General features: G+C 41.5%; 5 non-coding genes across 5 annotated transcripts; all 5 read left to right on the top strand.

Moving 5' to 3' along the window:
* Positions 1-1,491: 1,491 nt before the first annotated feature.
* Positions 1,492-1,563, top strand: trnam-cau (transfer RNA methionine (anticodon CAU)). The gene has a single exon. It is a non-coding gene; the product is annotated as a tRNA-Met (tRNA).
* A 617-nt stretch (positions 1,564-2,180) lies between these two features.
* trnam-cau (transfer RNA methionine (anticodon CAU)) lies at positions 2,181-2,252 on the top strand. The gene has a single exon. It is a non-coding gene; the product is annotated as a tRNA-Met (tRNA).
* Positions 2,253-5,735: 3,483 nt separating this feature from the next.
* Positions 5,736-5,807, top strand: trnam-cau (transfer RNA methionine (anticodon CAU)). Its single transcript has one exon. It is a non-coding gene; the product is annotated as a tRNA-Met (tRNA).
* Positions 5,808-8,952: 3,145 nt separating this feature from the next.
* Positions 8,953-9,024, top strand: trnat-cgu (transfer RNA threonine (anticodon CGU)). The gene has a single exon. It is a non-coding gene; the product is annotated as a tRNA-Thr (tRNA).
* Positions 9,025-9,301: 277 nt separating this feature from the next.
* On the top strand, positions 9,302-9,373 carry trnal-caa (transfer RNA leucine (anticodon CAA)). Its single transcript has one exon. It is a non-coding gene; the product is annotated as a tRNA-Leu (tRNA).
* The last annotated feature ends 12,638 nt before the right edge of the window (positions 9,374-22,011 follow it).

The following is a 22,011-nucleotide window of genomic DNA, read 5'->3' as shown; positions in this document are numbered from 1 at the left end:
AGTGGCGCAGCGGAAGCGTGCTGGGCCCATAACCCAGAGGTCGATGAATCGAAAACATCCTCTGCTAGGATAACATTTAATTGAATCTCTTTGTTAAATTTAGTTGAGTATCTACACCTGTATCTCATCTAGGCTCTACCAGCAGGATTTTTAGTTGTGTCAACAGCTGTATCTCATCTAGGCTTTACCAGCAGTAAATTTAGGTGAGTATCCACAGCTGTATCTCATCTAGGCTGTATCAGGAGGATGTTTAGGTTAGTGTCCACAGCTGGTTCCCCTGTTTTCTATAGCAGCAGAGTGGGGCAGCGGAAGCGTGCTGGGGCCATAACCCAGAGGTCGATGGATCGAAACCATCCTCTGCTATGATAACATTTGATTGAATCTCTTTGTTAAATTTAGCCGAGTATCCACAGCTGTATCTCATCTAGGCTTTACCAGCGGATTGTTCAGGTGAGTATCTACAGCTGTATCTCCTCTAGCCTTTACCAGAAGGATGTTTAGGTGAGTATCTACAGCTGGATCTCGTCTAGGCTTTACCAGCAGAATGTTTAGTTGAGTATCTACAGCTGTATCTCATCTAGGCGTTACCAGAAGGATGTTTAGGTGAGTATCCACAGCTGTATCCCATCTAGGCTTTACCAGCGGAATGTTCAGGTGAGTATCTACAGCTGTATCTCATCTAGGCTTTACCAGCGGAATGTTTAGTTGAGTATCTACAGCTGTATCTCATCTAGGCTTTACCAGAAGGATGTTTAGGTGAGTGTCCACAGCTGTATCTCATCTAGGCTTTACCAGCAGTAAATTTAGGTGAGTGTCCACAGCTGTATCTCATCTAGGCTTTATCAGGAGGATGTTTAGGTAAGTGTCCACAGCTGGATCCCCTGTTTTCTATACCAGCAGAGTGGCGCAGCGGAAGCGTGCTGGGCCCATAACCCAGAGGTCGATGGATCAAAACCATCCTCTGCTAGGATAACATGTAATTGAATCTCTTTGTTAAATTTAGGTGAGTATCCACAGCTGTATCTCATCTAGGCTTTATCAGCGGAATGTTCAGGTGAGTATCTACAGCTGTATCTCATCTAGGCTTTACCAGCGGAATGTTTAGTTGAGTATCTACAGTTGTATCTCATCTAGGCTTTACCAGAAGGATGTTTAGGTGAGTGTCCACAGCTGTATCTCAATTAGGCTTTACCAGCAGTAAATTTAGGTGAGTGTCCACAGCTGTATCTCATCAAGGCTTTATCAGGAGGATGTTTAGGTAAGTGTCCACAGCTGGATCCCCTGTTTTCTATAGCAGCAGAGTGGAGCAGCGGAAGCGTGTTCGGCCCATAACCCAGAGGTCGATGGATCGAAACCATGTTCTGCTAGGATAACATTTAATTGAATATCTTTGTTAAATTTAGGTGACTGTCCACAGCTGTATCTCATCTAGGCTTTATCAGGAGGATGTTTAGGTAAGTGTCCACAGCTGGGTCCCCCGTTTTCTGTCACAGCAGAGTGGCGCAGCGGAAGCGTGCTGGGCCCATAACCCAGAGGTCGATGGATCGAAACCATCCTCTGCTAGGATAATATTTAATTGGATCTCTTTGTTATATTTAGGTGAGTATCCACAGCTGTATCTCATCTAGGCTTTACCAGCAGTAAATTTAGGTGAGTGTCCACAGCTGTATCTCATCTAGGCTTTATCAGGAGGATGTTTAGGTAAGTGTCCACAGCTGGATTCCCTGTGTTATATAGCAGCAGAGTGGCGCAGCGGAAGCGTGCTGGGCCCATACCACAGAGGTCGATGGATCGAAACCATCCTCTGCTATGATAACATTTAATTGAATCTCTTTGTTAAATTTAGCCGAGTATCCACAGCTGTATCTCATCTAGGCTTTACCAGCGGAATGTTCAGGTGAGTATCTACAGCTGTATCTCATCTAGGCTCTACCAGCAGGTGAGTATCTACAGTTGTATCTCATCTAGGCTTTACCAGCGGAATGTTCAGGTGAGTATTTACAGTTGTATCTCATCTAGGCTATACCAGAAGGATGTTTAGGTGAGTATCCACAGCTGTATCTCATCTAGGCTTTACCAGCAGTAAATTTAGGTGAGTATCCACAGCTGTATCTCATCTAGGCTGTATCAGGAGGATGTTTAGGTAAGTGTCCACAGCTGGTTCCCCTGTTTTCTATAGCAGCAGAGTGGCGCAGCGGAAGCGTGCTGGGCCCATAACCCAGAGGTCGATGGATCGAAACCATCCTCTGCTATGATAACATTTAATTGAATCTCTTTGTTAAATTTAGCCGAGTATCCACAGCTGTATCTCATCTAGGCTTTACCAGCGGATTGTTCAGGTGAGTATCTACAGCTGTATCTCGTCTAGCCTTTACCAGAAGGATGTTTAGGTGAGTATCTACAGCTGGATCTCGTCTAGGCTTTACCAGCGGAATGTTTAGTTGAGTATCTACAGCTGTATCTCATCTAGGCGTTACCAGCGGAATGTTTAGTTGAGTATCTACAGCTGTATCTCATCTAGGCTATACCAGAAGGATGTTTAGGTGAGTATCCACAGCTGTATCTCATCTAGGCTCTACCAGCAGGATTTTTAGGTAAGTGTCCACAGCTGTATCTCATCCAGGCTTTACCAGCAGTAAATTTAGCCGAGTATCCACAGCTGTATCTCATCTAGGCTTTACCAGCGGATTGTTCAGGTGAGTATCTACAGCTGTATCTCGTCTAGCCTTTACCAGAAGGATGTTTAGGTGAGTATCTACAGCTGGATCTCGTCTAGGCTTTACCAGCGGAATGTTTAGTTGAGTATCTACAGCTGTATCTCATCTAGGCGTTACCAGCGGAATGTTTAGTTGAGTATCTACAGCTGTATCTCATCTAGGCTATACCAGAAGGATGTTTAGGTGAGTATCCACAGCTGTATCTCATCTAGGCTCTACCAGCAGGATTTTTAGGTAAGTGTCCACAGCTGTATCTCATCCAGGCTTTACCAGCAGTAAATTTAGCCGAGTATCCACAGCTGTATCTCATCTAGGCTTTACCAGCGGATTGTTCAGGTGAGTATCTACAGCTGTATCTCGTCTAGCCTTTACCAGAAGGATGTTTAGGTGAGTATCTACAGCTGGATCTCGTCTAGGCTTTACCAGCGGAATGTTTAGTTGAGTATCTACAGCTGTATCTCATCTAGGCGTTACCAGCAGTAAATTTAGGTGAGTATCCACAGCTGTATCTCACCTAGGCTTTACCAGAAGGATGTTTAGGTGAGTATCCACAGCTGTATCTCATCTAGGCTCTACCAGCAGGATTTTTAGGTGAGGGTCCACAGCTGTATCTCATCTAGGCTTTACCAGCGGAATGTTCAGGTGAGTATCTACAGCTGTATCTCATCTACGCTTTACCAGCGGAATGTTTAGTTGAGTATCTACAGCTGTATCTCATCTAGGCTATACCAGAAGGATGTTTAGGTGAGTATCCACAACTGTATCCCATCTAGGCTCTACCAGCAGGATTTTTAGGTAAGTGTCCACAGCTGGATCCCCTGTTTTCTATAGCAGCAGAGTGGAGCAGCGGAAGCGTGTTCGGCCCATAACCCAGAGGTTGATGCATCGAAACCATCCTCTGCTAGGATAACATTTAATTGAATCTCTTTGTTAAATTTAGGTGAGTATCCACAGCTGTATCTCATCTAGGCTTTACCAGAAGGATGTTTAGTTGAGTATCTACAGCTGTATCTCATCTAGGCTTTACCAGAAGGATGTTTAGGTGAGTGTCCACAGCTGTATCTCATCTAGGCTTTATCAGGAGGATGTTTAGGTAAGTGTCCACAGCTGGATCCCCTGTTTTCAATAGCGGCAGAGTGGCGCAGCGGAAGCGTGCTGGGCCCATAACCCAGAGGTCGATGGATCGAAACCATGTTCTGCTAGGATAACATTTATTTGAATCTCTTTGTTAAATTTAGGTGAGTGTCCACAGCTGTATCTCATCTAGGCTTTATCAGGAGGATGTTTAGGTAAGTGTCCACAGCTGTATCTCATCTAGGCTATACCAGAAGGATGTTTAGGTGAGTATCCACAGCTGTATCTCATCTAGGCTTTACCAGCAGTAAATTTAGGTGAGTGTCCACAGCTGTATCTCATCTAGGCTTTACCAGCGTAATGTTCCGGTGAGTATCTACAGCTGTATCTCGTCTAGGCTTTACCGGAAGGATGTTTAGGTGACTATCCACAGCTGTATCTCTTCTAGGCTTTACCAGCGGAATGTTCAGGTGAGTATCTACAGCTGTATCTCATCTAGGCTTTACCAGCGGAATGTTCAGGTGAGTATCTACAGCTGTATCTCATCTAGGCTTTACCAGTGGAATGTTCAGTTGAGTATCTACAGCTGTATCTCATCTAGGCTTTACCAGAAGGATGTTTAGGTGAGTGTCCACAGCTGGATCCAGCGTTTTCTGTAACAGCAGAGTGGCGCAGCGGAAGTGTGCTGGGCCCATAACCCAGAGGTCGATGGACCGAAACAATCCTCCGCTAGGATAACATTTAATTGAATCTCTTTGTTAAATTTAGGTGAGTATCCACAGCTGTATCTCATCTAGGCTTTACCAGCAGTAAATTTAGGCGAGTATCCACAGCTGTATCTCATCTAGGCTGTATCAGTATAATGTTTAGGTAAGTGTCCACAGCTGGATCTCGTCTAGGCTTTACCAGCGGAATGTCTAGGTGAGTGTCCACAGCTGTATCTCATCTAGGCTTTACCAGAAGGATGTTTAGGTGAGTGTCCACAGCTGTATCTCATCTAGTCTTTATCAGGAGGATGTTTAGGTAAGTGTCCACAGCTGGATCCCCTGTTTTCTATAGCAGCAGAGTGGAGCAGTGGAAGCGTGTTCGGCCCATAACCCAGAGGTCGATGGATCGAAACCATGTTCTGCTAGGATAACATTTAATTGAATATCTTTGTTAAATTTAGGTGACTGTCCACAGCTGTATCTCATCTAGGCTTTATCAGGAGGATGTTTAGGTAAGTGTCCACAGCTGTATCTCATCTAGGCTATACCAGAAGGATGTTTAGGTGAGTATCTACAGCTGTATCTCGTCTAGGCTTTACCAGCGGAATGTTTAGGTGAGTGTCCACAGCTGTATCTCATCTAGGCTTTACCAGCAGTAAATTTAGGTGAGTGTCCACAGCTGTATCTCATCTAGGCTTTATCAGGAGGATGTTTAGGTAAGTGTCCACAGCTGGGTCCCCCGTTTTCTGTCACAGCAGAGTGGCGCAGCGGAAGCGTTCTGGGCCCATAACCCAGAGGTCGATGGATCGAAACCATCCTCTGCTAGGATAACATTTAATTGAATCTCTTTGTTAAATTTAGCCGAGTATCCACAGCTGTATCTCATCTAGGCTTTACCAGCGGAATGTTCAGGTGAGTATCTACAGCTGTATCTCATCTAGGCTCTACCAGCAGGTGAGTATCTACAGTTGTATCTCATCTAGGCTTTACCAGCGGAATGTTCAGGTGAGTATCTACAGCTGTATCTCATCTAGGCTATACCAGAAGGATGTTTAGGTGAGTATCTACAGCTGTATCTCATCTAGGCTCTACCAGCAGGTGAGTATCTACAGTTGTATCTCATCTAGGCTTTACCAGCGGAATGTTCAGGTGAGTATCTACAGCTGTATCTCATCTAGGCTATACCAGAAGGATGTTTAGGTAAGTGTCCACAGCTGGTTCCCTTGTTTTCTATAGCAGCAGAGTGGCGCAGCGGAAGCGTGCTGGGCCCATAACCCAGAGGTCGATGGATCGAAACCATCCTCTGCTATGATAACATTTAATTGAATCTCTTTGTTAAATTTAGGTGAGTGTCCACAGCTGTATCTCATCTAGGCTTTATCAGGAGGATGTTTAGGTAAGTGTCCACAGCTGTATCTCATCTAGGCTATACCAGAAGGATGTTTAGGTGAGTATCCACAGCTGTATCTCATCTAGGCTTTACCAGCAGTAAATTTAGGTGAGTGTCCACAGCTGTATCTCATCTAGGCTTTATCAGGAGGATGTTTAGGTAAGTGTCCACAGCTGGATCTCCTGTTTTCTATACCAGCAGAGTGGCGCAGCGGAAGCGTGCTGGGCCCATAACCCAGAGGTCGATGTATCGAAAACATCCTCTGCTAGGATAACATTTAATTGAATCTCTTTGTTAAATTTAGGTGAGTATCCACAGCTGTATCTCTTCTAGGCTTTACCAGCGGAATGTTCAGGTGAGTATCTACAGCTGTATCTCATCTAGGCTTTACCAGCGGAATGTTCAGGTGAGTATCTACAGCTGTATCTCATCTAGGCTTTACCAGTGGAATGTTCAGTTGAGTATCTACAGCTGTATCTCATCTAGGCTTTACCAGAAGGATGTTTAGGTGAGTGTCCACAGCTGGATCCAGCGTTTTCTGTAACAGCAGAGTGGCGCAGCGGAAGTGTGCTGGGCCCATAACCCAGAGGTCGATGGACCGAAACAATCCTCTGCTAGGATAACATTTAATTGAATCTCTTTGTTAAATTTAGGTGAGTATCCACAGCTGTATCTCATCTAGGCTTTACCAGCAGTAAATTTAGGCGAGTATCCACAGCTGTATCTCATCTAGGCTGTATCAGTATAATGTTTAGGTAAGTGTCCACAGCTGGATCTCGTCTACGCTTTACCAGCGGAATGTCTAGGTGAGTGTCCACAGCTGGATCTCGTCTAGGCTTTACCAGCGGAATGTTTAGTTGAGTATCTACAGCTGTATCTCATCTAGGCTCTACCAGCAGGTGAGTATCTACAGCTGTATCTCATCCAGGCTTTACCAGCAGTAAATTTAGGTGAGTATCCACAGCTGTATCTCATCTAGGCGTTACCAGCGGAATGTTTAGTTTAGTATCTACAGCTGTATCTCATCTAGGCTATACCAGAAGGATGTTTAGGTGAGTATCCACAGCTGTATCTCATCTAGGCTCTACCAGCAGGATTTTTAGGTGAGTGTCCACAGCTGTATCTCATCCAGGCTTTACCAGCAGTAAATTTAGGTGATCATCCACAGCTGTATCTCATCTAGGCTTTACCAGAAGGATGTTTAGGTGAGTATCCACAGCTGTATCTAATCTAGGCTCTACCAGCAGGATTTTTAGGTGAGGGTCCACAGCTGTATCTCATCTAGGCTTTACCAGCGGAATGTTCAGGTGAGTATCTACAGCTGTATCTCATCTAGGCTTTACCAGCGGAATGTTCAGGTGAGTATCTACAGCTGTATCTCATCTAGGCTACACCAGAAGGATGTTTAGGTGAGTGTCCACAGCTGTATCTCATCTAGGCTTTATCAGGAGGATGTTTAGGTAAGTTTCCACAGCTGGTTCCCCTGTTTTCTACAGCAGCAGAGTGGTGCAGCGGAAGCGTGCTGGGTCATAACCCAAAGGTCGATGGATCGAAAACATCCTCTGCTAGGATAATATTTAATTGAATCTCTTTGTTAAATTTAGGTGAGTATCCACAGCTGTATCTCATCTAGGCTTTACCAGCGGAATGTTCAGGTGAGTATCTACAGCTGTATCTCATCTAGGCTTTACCAGCGGAATGTTCAGGTGAGTATCTACAGCTGTATCTCATCTAGGCTTTACCAGAAGGATGTTTAGGTGAGTGTCCACAGCTGGATCCAGCTTTTTCTGTAACAGCAGAGTGACGCAGCGGAAGCGTGCTGGGCCCATAACCCAGAGGTCGATGGACCGAAACCATCCTCCGCTAGGATAACATTTAATTGAATCTCTTTGTTAAATTTAGGTGAGTATCCACAGCTGTATCTCATCTAGGCTTTACCAGCGGAATGTTTAGTTGAGTATCTACAGCTGTATCTCATTTAGGCTTTACCAGAAGGATGTTTAGGTGAGTATCTACAGCTGTATCTCATCTAGGCTCTACCAGCAGGTGAGTATCTACAGCTGTATCTCATCCAGGCTTTACCAGCAGTAAATTTGGTTGAGTATCCACAGCTGTATCTCATCTAGGCGTTACCAGCGGAATGTTTAGTTGAGTATCTACAGCTGTATCTCATCTAGGCTATACCAGAAGGATGTTTAGGTGAGTATCCACAGCTGTATCTCATCTAGGCTCTACCAGCAGGATTTTTAGGTGAGTGTCCACAGCTGTATCTCATCTAGGCTTTACCAGAAGGATGTTTAGGTGAGTATCCACGCTGTATCTCATCTAGGCTCTACCAGCAGGATTTTTAGGTGAGGGTCCACAGCTGTATCTCATCCAGGCTTTATCAGCGGAATGTTTAGGTGAGTATCTACAGCTGTATCTCATCTAGGCTTTACCAGCAGGATTTTTAGGTGAGGGTCCACAGCTGTATCTCATCCAGGCTTTATCAGCGGAATGTTTAGGTGAGTATCTACAGCTGTATCTCATCTAGGCTTTACCAGCGGAATGTTCAGGTGAGTATCTACAGCTGTATCTCATCTAGGCTTACCAGCGGAATGTTCAGGTGAGTATCTACAGCTGTATCTCATCTAGGCTCTACCAGCAGGATTTTTAGGTGAGTGTCCACAGCTGTATCTCATCTAGGCTTTATCAGGAGGATGTTTAGGTAAGTGTCCACAGCTGGGTCCCCTGTTTTCTATAGCAGCAGAGTGGAGCAGCGGAAGCGTGTTGGGCCCATAACCCAGAGGTTGATGGATCGAAACCGTCCTCTGCTAGGATAACATTTAATTGAATCTCTTTGTTGAATTTTGGTGAGTATCCACCAAAGTTACTGGTGAGTTAGGTGAGTGTATCTCATCCAGGCTTTATGAGCGGAATGTTTAGGTGAGTGTCCACAGCTGTATCTCATCTAGGCTTTACCAGCAGTAAATTTAGGTGAGTGTCCACAGCTGTATCTCATCTAGGCTTTATCAGGAGGATGTTTAGGTAAGTGTCCACAGCTGGTTCCCCTGTTTTCTATAGCAGCAGAGTGGCACAGCGGAAGCGTGCTGGGCCCGTAACCCAGAGGTCGATGGATCGAAACCATCCTCTGCTATGATAACATTTAATTGAATCTCTTTGTTAAATTTAGGTGAGTATCCACAGCTGTATCTCATCTAGGCTTTACCAGCGGAATGTTCAGGTGAGTATCTACAGCTGTATCTCATTTAGGCTTTACCAGAAGGATGTTTAGGTGAGTATCCACAGCTGTATCTCATCTAGGCTTTACCAGCAGTAAATTTAGGTGAGTATCCACAGCTGTATCTCATCTAGGCTGTATCAGGAGGATGTTTAGGTAAGTGTCCACAGCTGGTTCCCCTGTTTTCTATAGCAGCAGAGTGGCACAGCGGAAGCGTGCTGGGCCCAAAACCCAGAGGTCGATGGATCGAAACCATCCTCTGCTATGATAACATTTAATTGAATCTCTTTGTTAAATTTAGCCGAGTATCCACAGCTGTATCTCATCTAGGCTTTACCAGCGGATTGTTCAGGTGAGTATCTACAGCTGTATCTCGTCTAGCCTTTACCAGAAGGATGTTTAGGTGAGTATCTACAGCTGGATCTCGTCTAGGCTTTACCAGCAGAATGTTTAGTTGAGTATCTACAGCTGTATCTCATCTAGGCGTTACCAGCGGAATGTTTAGTTGAGTATCTAGAGCTGTATCTCATCTAGGCTATACCAGAAGGATGTTTAGGTGAGTATCCACAGCTGTATCCCATCTAGGCTTTACCAGCGGAATGTTCAGGTGAGTATCTACAGCTGTATCTCATCTAGGCTTTACCAGAAGGATGTTTAGGTGAGTGTCCACAGCTGTGTCTCATCTAGGCTTTACCAGCAGTAAATTTAGGTGAGTGTCCACAGCTGTATCTCATCTAGGCTTTATCAGGAGGATGTTTAGGTAAGTGTCCACAGCTGGATCCCGTGTTTTCTATACCAGCAGAGTGGCGCAGCGGAAGCGTGCTGGGCCCATAACCCAGAGGTCGATGGATCAAAACCATCCTCTGCTAGGATAACATGTAATTGAATCTCTTTGTTAAATTTAGGTGAGTATCCACAGCTGTATCTCATCTAGGCTTTATCAGCGGAATGTTCAGGTGAGTATCTACAGCTGTATCTCATCTAGGCTTTACCAGCGGAATGTTTAGTTGAGTATCTACAGTTGTATCTCATCTAGGCTTTACCAGAAGGATGTTTAGGTGAGTGTCCACAGCTGTATCTCATCTAGGCTTTACCAGCAGTAAATTTAGGTGAGTGTCCACAGCTGTATCTCATCTAGGCTTTATCAGGAGGATGTTTAGGTAAGTGTCCACAGCTGTATCTCATCTAGGCTATACCAGAAGGATGTTTAGGTGAGTATCCACAGCTGTATCTCATCTAGGCTTTGACCAGCAGTAAATTTAGGTGAGTGTCCACAGCTGTATCTCATCTAGGCTTTACCAGCGTAATGTTCCGGTGAGTATCTACAGCTGTATCTCGTCTAGGCTTTACCGGAAGGATGTTTAGGTAAGTGTCCACAGCTGGATCCCCTGTTTTCTATACCAGCAGAGTGGCGCAGCGGAAGCGTGCTGGGCCCATAACCCAGAGGTCGATGGATCGAAAACATCCTCTGCTAGGATAACATTTAATTGAATCTCTTTGTTAAATTTAGTTGAGTATCTACACCTGTATCTCATCTAGGCTCTACCAGCAGGATTTTTAGTTGTGTCCACAGCTGTATCTCATCTAGGCTTTACCAGCAGTAAATTTAGGTGAGTATCTACAGCTGTATCTCATCTAGGCTGTATCAGGAGGATGTTTAGGTAAGTGTCCACAGCTGGTTCCCCTCTTTTCTATAGCAGCAGAGTGGCGCAGCGGAAGCGTGCTGGGCCCATAACCCAGAGGTCGATGGATCGAAATCATCCTCTGCTATGATAACATTTAATTGAATCTCTTTGTTAAATTTAGCCGAGTATCCACAGCTGTATCTCATCTAGGCTTTACCAGCGGATTGTTCAGGTGAGTATCTACAGCTGTATCTCGTCTAGCCTTTACCAGAAGGATGTTTAGGTGAGTATCTACAGCTGGATCTTGTCTAGGCTTTACCAGCAGAATGTTTAGTTGAGTATCTACAGCTGTATCTCATCTAGGCGTTACCAGCGGAATGTTTAGTTGAGTATCTAGAGCTGTATCTCATCTAGGCTATACCAGAAGGATGTTTAGGTGAGTATCCACAGCTGTATCCCATCTAGGCTTTACCAGCGGAATGTTCAGGTAAGTGTCCACAGCTGGATCCCCTGTTTTCTATACCAGCAGAGTGGCGCAGCGGAAGCGTGCTGGGCCCATAACCCAGAGGTCGATGGATCGAAAACATCCTCTGCTAGGATAACATTTAATTGAATCTCTTTGTTAAATTTAGGTGAGTATCCACAGCTGTATCTCATCTAGGCTTTACCAGTGGAATGTTCAGTTGAGTATCTACAGCTGGTTCCCCTGTTTTCTATAGCAGCAGAGTGGGGCAGCGGAAGCGTGCAGGGCCCATAACCCAGAGGTCGATGGATCGAAACCATCCTCTGCTATGATAACATTTAATTGAATCTCTTTGTTAAATTTAGCCGAGTATCCACAGCTGTATCTCATCTAGGCTTTACCAGCGGATTGTTCAGGTGAGTATCTACAGCTGTATCTCGTCTAGCCTTTACCAGAAGGATGTTTAGGTGAGTATCTACAGCTGGATCTCGTCTAGGCTTTACCAGCAGAATGTTTAGTTGAGTATCTACAGCTGTATCTCATCTAGGCGTTACCAGCGGAATATTTAGTTAAGTATCTACAGCTGTATCTCATCTAGGCTATACCAGAAGGATGTTTAGGTGAGTATCCACAGCTGTATCCCATCTAGGCTTTACCAGCGGAATGTTCAGGTGAGTATCTACAGCTGTATCTCATCTAGGCTTTACCAGCGGAATGTTTAGTTGAGTATCTACAGCTGTATCTCATCTAGGCTTTACCAGAAGGATGTTTAGGTGAGTGTCCACAGCTGTATCTCATCTAGGCTTTACCAGCAGTAAATTTAGGTGAGTGTCCACAGCTGTATCTCATCTAGGCTTTATCAGGAGGATGTTTAGGTAAGTGTCCACAGCTGGATCCCCTGTTTTCTATACCAGCAGAGTGGCGCAGCGGAAGCGTGCTGGGCCCATAACCCAGAGGTCGATGGATCAAAACCATCCTCTGCTAGGATAACATGTAATTGAATCTCTTTGTTAAATTTAGGTGAGTATCCACAGCTGTATCTCATCTAGGCTTTATCAGCGGATTGTTCAGGTGAGTATCTACAGCTGTATCTCATCTAGGCTTTACCAGCGTAATGTTTAGTTGAGTATCTACAGTTGTATCTCATCTAGGCTTTACCAAAAGGATGTTTAGGTGAGTGTCCACAGCTGTATCTCATCTAGGCTTTACCAGCAGTAAATTTAGGTTAGTGTCCACAGCTGTATCTCATCTAGGCTTTATCAGGAGGATCTTTAGGTAAGTGTCCACAGCTGGATCCACTGTTTTCTATACCAGCAGAGTGGCGCAGCGGAAGCGTGCTGGGCCCATAACCCAGAGGTTGATGGATCGAAAACATCCTCTGCTAGGATAACATTTAATTGAATCTCTTTGTTAAATTTAGGTGAGTATCCACAGCTGTATCTCATCTAGGCTTTACCAGTGGAATGTTCAGGTGAGTATCTACAGCTGTATCTCATCTAGGCTTTACCAGCGGAATGTTCAGGTGAGTATTTACAGCTGTATCTCATCTAGGCTTTACCAGTGGAATGTTCAGTTGAGTATCTACAGCTGTATCTCATCTAGGCGTTACCAGCGGAATGTTTAGTTGAGTATCTACAGCTGTATCTCATCTAGGCTATACCAGAAGGATGTTTAGGTGAGTATCCACAGCTGTATCTCAACTAGGCTCTACCAGCAGGATTTTTAGGTGAGTGTCCACAGCTGTATCTCATCCAGGCTTTACCAGCAGTAAATTTAGGTGAGTGTCCACAGCTGTATCTCATCTAGGCTTTACCAGAAGGATGTTTAGGTGAGCATCCACAGCTGTATCTCATCTAGGCTCTACCAGCAGGATTTTTAGGTGAGGGTCCACAGCTGTATCTAATCTAGGCTTTACCAGCGGAATGTTCAGGTGAGTATCTACAGCTGTATCTCATCTAGGCTTTACCAGCGGAATGTTCAGGTGAGTATCTACAGCTGTATCTCATCCAGGCGTTACCAGCGGAATGTTTAGTTGAGTATCTACAGCTGTATCTCATCTAGGCTATACCAGAAGGATGTTTAGGTGAGTATCCACAGCTGTATCTCATCTAGGCTCTACCAGCAGGATTTTTAGGTGAGGGTCCACAGCTGTATCTCATCTAGGCTTTATCAGGAGGATGTTTAGGTAAGTGTCCACAGCTGGATCCCCTGTTTTTTATAGCAGCAGAGTGGAGCAGCGGAAGCGTGTTCGGCCCATAACCCAGAGGTTGATGCATCGAAACCATCCTCTGCTAGGATAACGTTTCATTGAATCTCTTTGTAAAATTTAGGTGAGTATCCACAGCTGTATCTCATCTAGGCTTTATCAGCGGAACGTTCAGGTGAGTATCTACAGCTGTATCTCATCTAGGCTTTACCAGCGGAATGTTTAGTTGAGTATCTACAGCTGTATCTCATCTAGGCTTTACCAGAAGGATGTTTAGTTGAGTATCTACAGCTGTATCTCATCTAGGCTTTACCAGAAGGATGTTTAGGTGAGTGTCCACAGCTGTATCTCATCTAGTCTTTATCAGGAGGATGTTTAGGTAAGTGTCCACAGCTGGATTCCCTGTTTTCTATAGCAGCAGAGTGGAGCAGCGGAAGCGTGTTCGGCCCATAACACAGAGGTCGATGGATCGAAACCATGTTCTGCTAGGATAACATTTAATTGAATATCTTTGTTAAATTTAGGTGACTGTCCACAGCTGTATCTCATCTAGGCTTTATCAGGAGGATGTTTAGGTAAGTGTCCACAGCTTTATCTCATCTAGGCTATACCAGAAGGATGTTTAGGTGAGTATCTACAGCTGTATCTCGTCTAGGCTTTACCAGCGGAATGTTTAGGTGAGTGTCCACAGCTGTATCTCATCTAGGCTTTATCAGGAGGATGTTTAGGTAAGTGTCCACAGCTGGATTCCCTGTGTTATATAGCAGCAGAGTGGCGCAGCGGAAGCGTGCTGGGCCCATACCCCAGAGGTCGATGGATCGAAACCGTCCTCTGCTAGGATAACATTTAATTGAATCTCTTTGTTGAATTTTGGTGAGTATCCACCAAAGTTACTGGTGAGTTAGGTGAGTGTATCTCATCCAGGCTTTATGAGCGGAATGTTTAGGTGAGTGTCCACAGCTGTATCTCATCTAGGCTTTACCAGCAGTAAATTTAGGTGAGTGTCCACAGCTGTATCTCATCTAGGCTTTATCAGGAGGATGTTTAGGTAAGTGTCCACAGCTGGGTCCCATGTTTTCTATAGCAGCGGAGTGGAGCAGCGGAAGCGTGTTGGGCCCATAACCCAGAGGTTGATGGATCGAAACCGTCCTCTGCTAGGATAACATTTAATTGAATCTCTTTGTTGAATTTTGGTGAGTATCCACAGCCTTATCTCATCTAGGCTTTATCAGCGGAATGTTTTTTTATTTTTATTTTTTATTTTTTCTTTATTTTATATCAAAAATTAAAAACAATTACATTCAGGTAATAATACATGTACATTATATAAAGCCATTTGAACATATATATTTCCACATAAAAAGTCTTTTTCAAATACATCAATCTTGTCATTCGTGTTACAATAATAGAAAAGAGCATTAAGCAGTACAGACATTTTTCTTTCAAACAATTTACACACAGATATTTTGCCATTTTTTTGTTTAACAGCATTCCTTCTATTCCATATCACAATTCTTGCAACTGTTAAAATGAAATTTACGAACCTTGTATTTTTACCTTGTGTTTTACAACCAAATACAAACAATTCACATACACATGTATACACACTCCATACATTGCTGTCAGACAATGGCTTTGAAGCCCAGTCTCCAGTGTCAGAATCTGAATGCTTAACCACTGAGCCACAAGAGCACACGCTCTCTGCAAGATACAGAATACACTATACAAAAGACAATTCATACTCAGGATAAATAAACATTTCAAACATATACATACAGTTTACACTCCAAACATACACACACACACAATATACTCAGTACATACACAAACTTTATACATAAACACTCTATACATATACACACAAGTCACATACACACACAATACACTTCATACACATAAACACACGATACACATGCACATAGGATACACTCTGTACATATACAATATACACTTCTTACATATACACACTCTACACTCCATACATATACACACAGGATACACTCTATACGTATACATAAACGATACACTTCATACATATACACACACACAATACACTCCATACATATTCACACAGGATAAACTCTATACATATACACACAGAATAAACTCTATATGTATACACACAAGACACGTCATACATATACACACATAAAACAGGATACATTCTATACAAGATACACTCCATACAATACACAGAGGAGACACTCTATACATATACACTCTCTCCCCCAATACAGGATACACTATACAAAAGACAATTCATGAATACACAGGATAAATAAACACTCCAAACATACACACACACACGATATACTCAGTACATACACAAACTTTATACATAAACACTATTCACATATACACACAAGTCACATACACACACGATACAGTCCATACACATAAACACACATAAATACACATGCACACAGGATACACTCTATACATATACAAGATACACTTTATACATATACACACACACACACACACAATACACTTCATACACATACACACACGACACACATGCACATAGGATACACTCTATACATATTCACACAGGATAAACTCTATACCTATACACACAATACATAAACACACACGATACACTCCATACATATGCACACAGAATACACTCTATACATATACACACAAAATACAATCTCTCTCTCTCTCTCTATATATATACACACACAAATATACAATACACTACATACATATACACACAGATTAGACTTCATATATACACATACACACACACACACACACACACACACACACACACTGCATAAATATACACAGGATACATTCAATACACTTTATCCATACACACAGAATAAACTCTATAAAATACACACATAAGACACTTCATACATATACACACAGAACATATACATACAATTCAAATACACATGCCATACTTTTGCTTTGAACCCCAGTCTCTATACATATACAATATACATTTTTTACATATACACACAGTCTATACAGATACACTCCAAATACATATACACAGTTGAAATACACATGTATACACATTCCATACATTGCTGTCAGACACTGGCTTTGAACCCCAGTCTCCAGTGTCAGATTCTGAACGCTTAACCACTGAGCCACTGGAGGATACAATCTCCCCACGACACAGGATACACTCCATACATTAGCTTTGAACCCCAGTCTCTATACATATACAATTCTTACATATACACAATACACTTACAATTCAAATACACATGTATACACAATCCATACACTGCCAGACACTGGCTTTGAACCTCAGTCTCCAGTGTGAGATTCTTAACACTTAACCACTATGACACAGGAGGATACACGCTCTCCCAACATACAGGATACACTATACAAAAGACAATTCATGAATACACACGATAAATAAACACTCCAAACATACACACACACACATGATATACTCAGTACATACACAAACTTTATACATAAACACTATATACATATACACACAAGTCACATACACACACGATACAGTCCATACACATAAACACACAATACACATGCACACACATAAATACACATGCACACAGGATACACTCTATACATATACAAGATACACTTTATACATATACACACACACACACACACAATACACTTCATACACATACACATGCACATAGGATACACTCTATACATATTCACACAGGATAAACTCTATACATATACACACACAAAATACACTCTCTCTCTATATATAAGTATATACACATACATATACAATACACTTCATACATATACACACAGATTAGACTTCATATATACACATACACTGCATAAATATACACACAGGAGACATTTTATACATATACACACCATATATATATATATATACACAGGATACATGATACACTCAATACACTATCCATACACACAGAATAAACTATATGCATACACACTACACTTCATACATATACATTCTATACAAGAAACACTCCATACATATACACAGAGGAGACACTCTATACATATACACAATGCACTCCATACACTTACACACAGAACATATACATACAATTTAAATACACATGTATTCACACTGGCTTTGAACCCCAGTCTATACATATACAATTTACATTTTTTACATATACACACAGTCTATACATATACACTCCAAATACATATACACAATTCAAATACACATATATACACACTCCATACATTGCTGTCAGACACTGGCTTTGAACCCCAGTCTCCAGTGGCAGATTCTGAACGCTTAACCACTGAGCCACAGGACGATACACTCTCTCCCCCAATACAGGATACACTATACAAAAGACAATTCATGAATACACAGGATAAATAAACACTCACACACATACACAAACATACACACACACACACGATATACTCAGTACATACACAAACTTTATACATAAACACTATTCACATATACACACAAGTCACATACACACACGATACAGTCCATACACATAAACACACGATACACATGCACACAGGATACACTCTATACATATACAATATACACTTCTTACATATACACACACAGGATATACTCTATACGTATACATAAACGATACACTTTATACACACACACACACACGATACACTCCATACATATACACACACACATGATAAACTCTATACATAAACACACACAATACATAACACATACGATACACTCCATACATATGCACACACAATACACTCCATACAAATGCACACACAATACACTCCATACAAATGCACACATGATACACTCTATACATAGACACATTATACATGTATACACACGCGCGCACACACACACACTTCATACACACACACCAAACATAAATACACAAGGTACATGATACACTCCATACACACACGCACACACACACACAAAATACACTTCATACACATACGATACACATGCACATAGGATACACTCTATACATATACAATATACACTTCTTACATATATACACACACACACACTCTCTACACTCCATACATATACACACACAGGATACACTCTATACGTATACATAAACGATACACTTCATACACACACACACACACACACACACACACACACACACACAATACACTCGATATATATTCACACATAATAAACTCTATACATATATATACACACACACAATACATAAAACACACACGATACACTTCATACATATGCACACAGAATACACTCTATACATATACAAGATACACTTTATACATATACACACACACACACACACAATACACTTCATACACATACACACACGATACACATGCACATAGGATACACTCTATACATATTCACACAGGATAAACTCTATACATATACACACACAATACATAAACACACACGACACACTCCATACATATGCACACAGAATACACTCTATACATATACACACACAAAATACACTCTCTCTCTCTCTCTCTCTATATATATATATATATATATATATATATATATATATATATATATATATATATATATATGTATATACACACACACATATACAATACACTTCATACATATACACACAGATTAGACTTCATATATACACATACACTGCATAAATATACACACAGGAGACATTTTATACATATACACAGGATACATGATACACTCAATACACTTTATCCATACACACAGAATAAACTCTATACGCATACACACAAGACACTTCATACATATACATTCTATACAAGATACACTCCATACATATACACAGAGGAGACACTCTATACATATACACAATGCACTCCATACACTTACACACAGAACATATACATGCAATTCAAATACACATGTATACACACTCCATACATTGGCTTTGAACCCCAGTCTCTATACATATCTCAGTACTCATACTCAGTACATACACAAACTTTATACATAAACACTACATACATATACACACAAGTCACATACACACACGATACAGTCCATACACATAAACACACATAAACACACATAAATACACATGCACACAGGATACACTCTATACATATACAAGATACACTTTATACATATACACACACACACACACACACACACAATACACTTCATACACATACACACACAGGATACACTCTATACATATTCACACAGGATAAACTCTATACCTATACACACAATACATAAACACACACGATACACTCCATACATATGCACACAGAATACACTCTATACATATACACACAAAATACACACTCTCTCTCTATATATATATACACACACACACATATACAATACACTTCATACATATACACACAGATTAGACTTCATATATACACATACACAAGATACACTCCATACATATACACAATGCACTCCATACACTTACACACAGAACATATACATACAATTCAAATACACATGTATACACACTCCATACATTGGCTTTGAACCCCAGTCTCTATACATGTACAATATACATTTTTTACATATACACACAGTCTATACATATACACAATTCAAATACACATGTATACACACTCCATACATTCAGTCACACAGTCTTTGGCTTTGAACCCCAGTCTCCAGTGTCAGATTCTGAACGCTTAACCACTGAGCCACAGGAGGATACACTCTCTCCCCCAATACAGGATACACTATACAAAAGACAATTCATGAATACACAGGATAAATAAACACTCCAAACACACACACGATATACTCAGTACATACACAAACTTTACACATAAACACTATTCACATATACATATAAACACAATACACTTCATACATATACACACAGAATAGACTCCATACATATATACACACACTGCATAAATATACACACAGGAGATATGATACACTCTATCCATATACATACACTCACAGAATAAACGCAACACGTATACACACTCCACACACAAGACACTTCATACATATACACAATACACTAACAATTGAAATACACACTACAAACATTGGCTTTGAACCCCAATCTCTATACACACACACTCCAAATACATATACACAATTCAAATACACATTGCTGTCAGACACTGGCTTTGAACCCCAGCCTCTATACATATACACTTCTTACATATACACACACTTTACACATATACACACTCCATACATTGCTGTCAGACACTGGCTTTGAACCCCAGTCTCCAGTGTCAGATTCTTAACACTTAACCACTGAGCCACAGGAGGATACATGCTCTTTCCAGATACAGGAGACACTATACTAAAGACAATTCATGAATACACAGGATAAATAAACACTCCAAACATATACATACAGTTTACACTCCAAACATACACACACACACACACACACACACACACACATGATATACTCAGTACATACACAAACTTTATACATAAACACTACATACATATACACACAAGTCACATACACACACGATACAGTCCATACACATAAACACACATAAATACACATGCATACAGGATACACTCTATACATATACAAGATACACTTTATACACACATATCCTGTGGCTTTCTCTAGTATATCCTCAGGGGTTAATTTAGTATAATCCATTTGTATTACAACCCTTCGACCTCTAATTTCTCTACTATGATCTCTGATTGGGGGTCCTATAGTCGTTGTCTTGTTTCTATCTATTACATTGACCCTGTCTAAAAACTCAACTTCTATGATTCCCAGGGGGTCAGTTCCTGATATCTCGACCCCTAATAGTATATGGAGAAACTTAGGCGGATTGTTTTTCCCAGCATAATGGGTCTCATCAAGGGGGTATCCTATCCACTCCCCTATGGACATAGTAATAGGGTTCTGGGTAGGACTATAATCCCTTTGTATTTTCTGTTTTCTCCACTCGTTTTTAAAATTCCCTAACCATGTTGGGTTTGGCGTCTATTTCCCTGTGTACCCCACTACTTGATCCCACCCTCTACACCACTTATTATCTGCCTTACCCCTCGTGTTACACCATGCATTCATAATCTGATCAAAACAAACATATACGTCATATCCTTGCCAGGAACTATTGTGTCCCCCACAGTCAATTACCTGACATAGATCAAATGTGTAAGATGTTGTCTCTCCCTTTACATATTCTATGGACAGCCCTCCATAATACTTGGAACACCTGTTTTCTTCCCCTAGGGATCTTTTTACTCTGGTTGGTTTTACTGTTGAGGTTTCATTCCTGTTCTGGCTTTTTCCTACTCCTAGAATTGTCCCCACTATTATCAGAGTTAATATCCCCACTATCCCCAGTAGTTTCCAGTTTTCCCACAACTTGACCCTAATGTTTTATTGATGCTGGTTTTCCTTATTTTTCAATTCTGATCCTCCCTTTTTCTTATTTTTCACAGCGTTATTGTCATGATTACCAGCAATCTCTAACCACCAGAGGTCACTGGTAAGAACTCACTTTCACATGGACTACATCTTATGAACTACAAATTCAGTCATGCCACACACACACACCTGCTGCAAGTCTCCACTGATTGGACTCCCACAGCTGATGCTGCTTCTGGACTAATCACACACACTACTTTAGCAGCACACACACACTCACTTCCTTGCCGAGTTTTGTTTACCTGTAAAGTGACAATTCAACATGTTTCCTTTAGTCTTGTTTCTCCGTGTTTTGACCCTTGCCAAGTTTGTCTGTTTGTCCATGTT

This window comes from Danio aesculapii, chromosome 23 (assembly GCF_903798145.1).
Source record: "Danio aesculapii chromosome 23, fDanAes4.1, whole genome shotgun sequence".
Classification (NCBI taxonomy): domain Eukaryota; kingdom Metazoa; phylum Chordata; class Actinopteri; order Cypriniformes; family Danionidae; genus Danio; species Danio aesculapii.
Note: the sequence above shows the minus strand (reverse complement) of the source record. Positions and strands in the feature narration are given on the sequence as shown.